Source organism: Micropterus dolomieu, linkage group LG09 (genome assembly GCF_021292245.1).
Source record: "Micropterus dolomieu isolate WLL.071019.BEF.003 ecotype Adirondacks linkage group LG09, ASM2129224v1, whole genome shotgun sequence".
NCBI lineage: Eukaryota > Metazoa > Chordata > Actinopteri > Centrarchiformes > Centrarchidae > Micropterus > Micropterus dolomieu.
This window is the reverse complement of record NC_060158.1, coordinates 4245573-4251098: the sequence shown is the minus strand read 5'-3', so window position 1 is coordinate 4251098 and position 5526 is coordinate 4245573. Positions and strand designations below refer to the sequence as shown.

The following is a 5526-nucleotide window of genomic DNA, read 5'->3' as shown; positions in this document are numbered from 1 at the left end:
GAATTAAGGATAAAAGAATCAATAACTACAGGACCCGTGGAGTCCAATTTTTTGAACCAGCGCAGAGGTAATGCACTTTTGTGTCTGTTACAAGGGAAAATGTGGAGTTGGGAGGTGCTTTTCACTTTCTGGGGACTCTGAAGGCACATCACAGGACCGTGCACCAGTCGGGCTAACACTCGTTAGCCGGGACTTTTCCCCTCCTCCTAACCCTTTGCACTCATTTACTTGCTTATTTTTAGCCCAACCCTTTTCCTAAACCTAACCCAGTAGTTTTGTTGCCTGAACCTAACCAAAGGATGACTGCTTCACAACGTTACCCACGCGTTTAACCTCGTGTGACTCAAGTCAGGTGACTCACTTCATGTGATTTATGGCACATTGTTAAGGGTCCGGTACGCCTGTCCCTTCAACTTATGTGGTTTTGGGACAACTGACAATGGACCTCTTTTGTCGTGTAGGTATGAGGACATGTTGCAGCATTGGTTGTGTTTCCTCGATATCTACTGTTGCTACCTCTTTAGACAAAGCCGAGGTTACGGCATCTTTAAAAGGGATGCTCGTGGGGGTCCCTGTGGCTTACGGCCATACCACCCTGAACACGCCCGATCTTGTCTGATCTCGGAAGCTAAGCAGGGTCGGGCCTGGTTAGTACTTGGATGGGAGACCGCCTGGGAATACCAGGTGCTGTAAGCTTTTTCACTTTGCCGCTGCTTCAGCGGGTAGACAGTGTTGGAAAAAAGAGAGCAGCTCGTCTCTGGACTTTGAAATGTCTAATTTGCACTCATTTACTTACTTAGTTTTAGCCCTTGGATGGGACTACTCTCAGCTGCTCTCCAATTTCTTCCAAAACACATCAGTCCAACATGAAATTCCACCCCAAGTCCAACGCCGCAAACCGTTTTGTTCTAGCAACTTCCTAACAAAAGTTATTTGGGTCGCTCGCCCGAGTGATGGTAGCGTATATCCTAATCCTTATTACAGTGTTATTAAAGGTTTATGACATTGTTATTAGTTATTACAACGTTATTGTCATTACAACATTATTACATTGTTATTACAGCATTATTACAGTGTTATTACAGCGTTATTACAGTGTTATTAGTGTTATTAGTTATTACAGCATTATTTCAGCGTTATTACAGCGTTATTACAGTGTTATTACAGTGTTATTACAGTTTTATTAGCGATTACAGCTTTTTTACAGCGTTATGACAGTGTTATTAGTTAATACTACTTTATTACAGCATTATTACATTGTTATTACAGTATTATTAGTTATTACAACGTTATTACAGCTTTATTACGTTATTACAGTTATTACATCATTGTTAGTGTTATTACAGTGTTTTTAGTGATTTCAGCATTATTACAGCATTTTTACAGCGTTATTACAGTGTTATCATAGTGTTATTACAGTGTTATTATTTATTAGTGTTATTTATTACAGCTTTATTAGTGTTATTACAGCGTTATTACAGCATTTTTACAGCGTTATTACAGCATTATTACAGCGTTATTACAGTGTTATTACAGCATTTTTACAGTGTTATTACAGCATTTTTACAGCGTTATGACAGTGTTATTAGTTATTACTACTTTATTACAGTGTTATTACAGTGTTATTATTTATTAGTGTTATTTATTACAGCATTATTACAGTGTTATTACAGAGTTATTACAGCATTATTTCAGCATTATTATAGTGTTATTACAACGTTTTTACAGTGTTATTACAGCATTATTACAGTTTTATTAGCGATTACAGCTTTTTTACAGCGTTATTACAGAGTTATTACAGAGTTATTACAGTGTTATTACTTATTACAGCGTTATTACAGTGTTATTACTTATTACAGCGTTGTGACAGCATTGTGACAGCGTTATGACAGCGTTATTACAGTGTTACTAGTTATTACAGCGTTATTAGTACTTATTACAGCTTTATTACACTGTTATTAGTTATTACAGCTTTGTTACAGCGACATTACAGTGTTATTAGTTATTACCGCGTTATTACAGCATTATTACATATTACAAATATTACTATATCCTTTCCTTCCTCACTGCCTATTTTACTTCCTCACTTCCTGCTTTCCTTCCTTACTTCCTCCTTTCCTAAAAATAGGAAGTGAGGAAGGAAAGGAGGAAGTTAGAAAAAGAAGAAATGAATATGAAAGAGGTAAGGAGGAAATAAGGAAGGAAAGCAGGAAGTGAATTAGTAAAATAGAATGTAAAATAGGAAGTGAGGAAGGAAGTAAAGGAAGAAATTAATAAGTAAAAGAAGAAAGGAGGACATGAGGAAGTAAAATAGGTAGTGAGGAAGTAAAGAAAGAAGTGAGGAATGAAAGGAGGAAGTAAAATAGGAAGCAAGGAAGGAAAGGAGGAAGTAAGAAAAGGAAGAAATTAATAAGTAAAAGAAGAAAGGAGGACGTGAGGAAGTAAAATAGGTAGTGAGGAAGTAAAGAAAGAAGTGAGGAATGAAAGGAGGAAGTAAAATAGGAAGTGAGGAAGGAAAGGAGGATGTTATAATAATAATAATAATTCCTTGTGTTGTTTCTTAAGTTGACATAAATTGACATGTTTGTTCACTTTGTTGGTTTGCTATAGTTTAACTAAAACCCACCATGCTGTACTAGTGTTGTATTACACAGAAGTATTACTCAGAAGTGTTTGTAGTATAGCCATTGGGAGAATGACTGTTAGCTGTTATTCTTTCAATGTAAGGTTTGACTACTAAATGTTTAATAAGTGTTTACCAACTCGTATTTTATTCTCATATTCTGTGTTCATTCATGAACCTGTGCCTTTTTAATGTGCCAACATGAGCAGAGCAGCTGCTCAGGCAGCCAACTCTAACATAAACAATGGTAGTAAGGCACCTGCTGTAAGTCACGTACGCCAGGCCTGAGATCATGGCAAACTGAGGCCAAGAAATAGATCATGACACATTGGGATAATTAGGTACGGCCAGGTACTGCAAGGAACCAAGCTTTCCACTGCAGAAACTAAAAACTTTGTATCAGACACAGCACCCTCATGGTTGGAATTGGTGAATCATGTTATTCCTTATTGAATCATGTTATCCATTTATCAAGCATGTTATTCCTTATTAATTCTTTTAAAAAATACAATTGTAAGTCTAAGTTTTAATGGTGTCAAATTATGCCTGTATAACTTTTTAAAAAATACGGTGAGACTGAAGTTGAAACATATTGGTGAATTTCTAGTCCGGTAATGTTAAAATATAAAGAAGGATAAATTGTAACAATAAATATGCTAAATAACAGCAATTGTGACATTACTGAAAGGGTTAAATTGGTAAAACAGTACATAAAACGGCCACTAGATGGCAGCAGAGGATAAGAAATTCACCAATGGAGAGGAGTGGTCAGCGAACACTGTAGGTGGAGTTAAGGTGTAACACCCACCTGGAAGGAGGAGATAAGGTGTAACGCCCACCTAAAATGTGGAGTTTAAGGTGAATATAAGGCGATGTTCGCTGACCACCAGCTCAGTTCCATCCTGAGACCTGCAGGGATGTTACTCGGGTTTATTTATCCTTTATTGGAATAAACTCTTTTGCACCGACTCTTGACCGTCTTCAGTGAAGTCTTTGACTACGCAGTTTTTGACTAAAGAAGAAAGTTAATAGAGTAATTTTATTGAGTTTAATACGTTCGTTAGGGTAGGGACCTGGCCTTCCACTGGCCCGGCCAGTCCTTATTTCCGACCCGACAAGGAGGTAAGGAGTAGAAGGAGGAAGTGAGGAAGAAAACTAGGAAGCGAGGAAGGAAAGGAGGAAGTAAGAAAGAGAAGGAGGAAGTGAGGAGGTAAAATAGGAAGTGAGGAAGGAAAGGAGGAAGTAAGAAGAAGAAATAAATACGTAAAAGAGGAAAGGAGGAAGTAAGGAAGTGAATTAGTAGTTTTCTCTGGACCCCAGTGATGACATGTATAGCCGCATGTCGTCATTCCGCCGCTGTTTGTCGAGGTGGTGTCCAGCCAACGATGTGGGCTTTGTAGATCATTGGCAGACTTTCTGGGGAAGACCTGGACTGATTCGGAGAGACGGCATCCATCCCACTTGGGAAGGAGGAGCTCTCATTTCTAGAAATCTGGCCAAGTTTATTAGTGGACCAAATCCATGACAACCCAGAGTTGAGACCAGGAGTCGCAGTCTAACACAATTCTCTGCTCCTCCATTTCAGGAGTTCCTTAGTGAAAATTCTATAGTGACGGTGTCTGCCCCCCGACCATCGAAATTATTTAAATCAAAGGTAAACAGAAGAGGAGCTGTGCATAAAAACCTCATAAAATTCATAAAGTCATATTAATACTCACATTACTCAAGGCACAGGCCGAGGAGGTGGAGTTGCAGCTATCTTCGACTCTAGCCTACTAATCAGCTCTAAACCTAAACTAAATCATAACTCATTTGAAAGCCTTGTTCTTTCGCACCCAAGTTGGAAATCACTGCAACCAATTCTCTTTGTTATAGTGTACCGAGCACCTGGCCCCCACCTGACTCTGAATTCTTATCGGAGTTTGCAGAGTTTTTGTCAACTTTAGTCCTTAAAACGGACAAAGTTATTATTGTAGGGGATTTTAATATTCATGTGGACGTTGAGAATGACAGCTTCAGTACTGCGTTTATCTCTCTGTTAGATTCCATTGGCTTCTCTCAGAGTGTTCACGAACCGACTCACTGTTTTAACCACAACCTCGACCTTGTTTTGGTGTATGGTATTGAAATTGAACAGTGGTGTTCCCACAGAATCCCTCTTTGTCCGACCACTGTTTGATAACTTTTGAGTTTGTATTGCTGAACTACACGCCATTGGGAAAAAATTTCTATACAAGATGTCTGTCTGATAGTGCTGTAGCTAAATTTAAGGATGCGATTCCATCAGCTCTAAATACATTATCAAGTCACAAAGTAACGGAGGACTCCTATGCTAATTTCAGTCAGTCCCAAATCGATCATCTTGTTGATAGTGCTGCAGGCTCGCTGCGAATGACACTCGACTCTGTAGCCCCTCTAAAAAAGAAAATAGAACCAGATATATGTTTAGACTGTTTTGCTTCCCTCAATATTTACCAACTAACCAATTTCTTCATCTAAAACCATCAACCTGCCTCTTAGACCCCATCCCGACTAGGCTGCTTAAAGATGTTTTACCCTTAGTCAGCACTTCTCTACTAGATATGATCAATCTATCTTTATCAACAGGCTATGTACCACAGTACTTTAAAGTAGCTGTAATTAAACCTCTTCTGAAAAAGCCCAAACTTGATCCGGATGTTTTAGCCAACTATAGACCGATATCTAACCTTCCATTTCTCTCTAAGGTTCTGGAGAAAGCAGTTGCTAAACAGCTGTGTGACTTTCTACAGAGCAATAGTTTATTTGAGGATTTTCAGTCAGGATTTAGAGCTCATCATAGCACAGAGACAGCACTGGTGAAAATTACTAACGACCTCCTTATTGCATCAGACAAAGGACTTGTCTCTGTACTGGTTTTATTA

At 38.6% G+C, this 5526-nt stretch overlaps 1 non-coding gene across 1 annotated transcript; it reads left to right on the top strand.

Annotated features, from left to right (window-relative positions):
- Nucleotides 1–577: 577 nt before the first annotated feature.
- On the top strand, nt 578–696 carry LOC123977238. The gene has a single exon (XR_006826607.1). It is a non-coding gene; the product is annotated as a 5S ribosomal RNA (ribosomal RNA).
- The last annotated feature ends 4830 nt before the right edge of the window (nt 697–5526 follow it).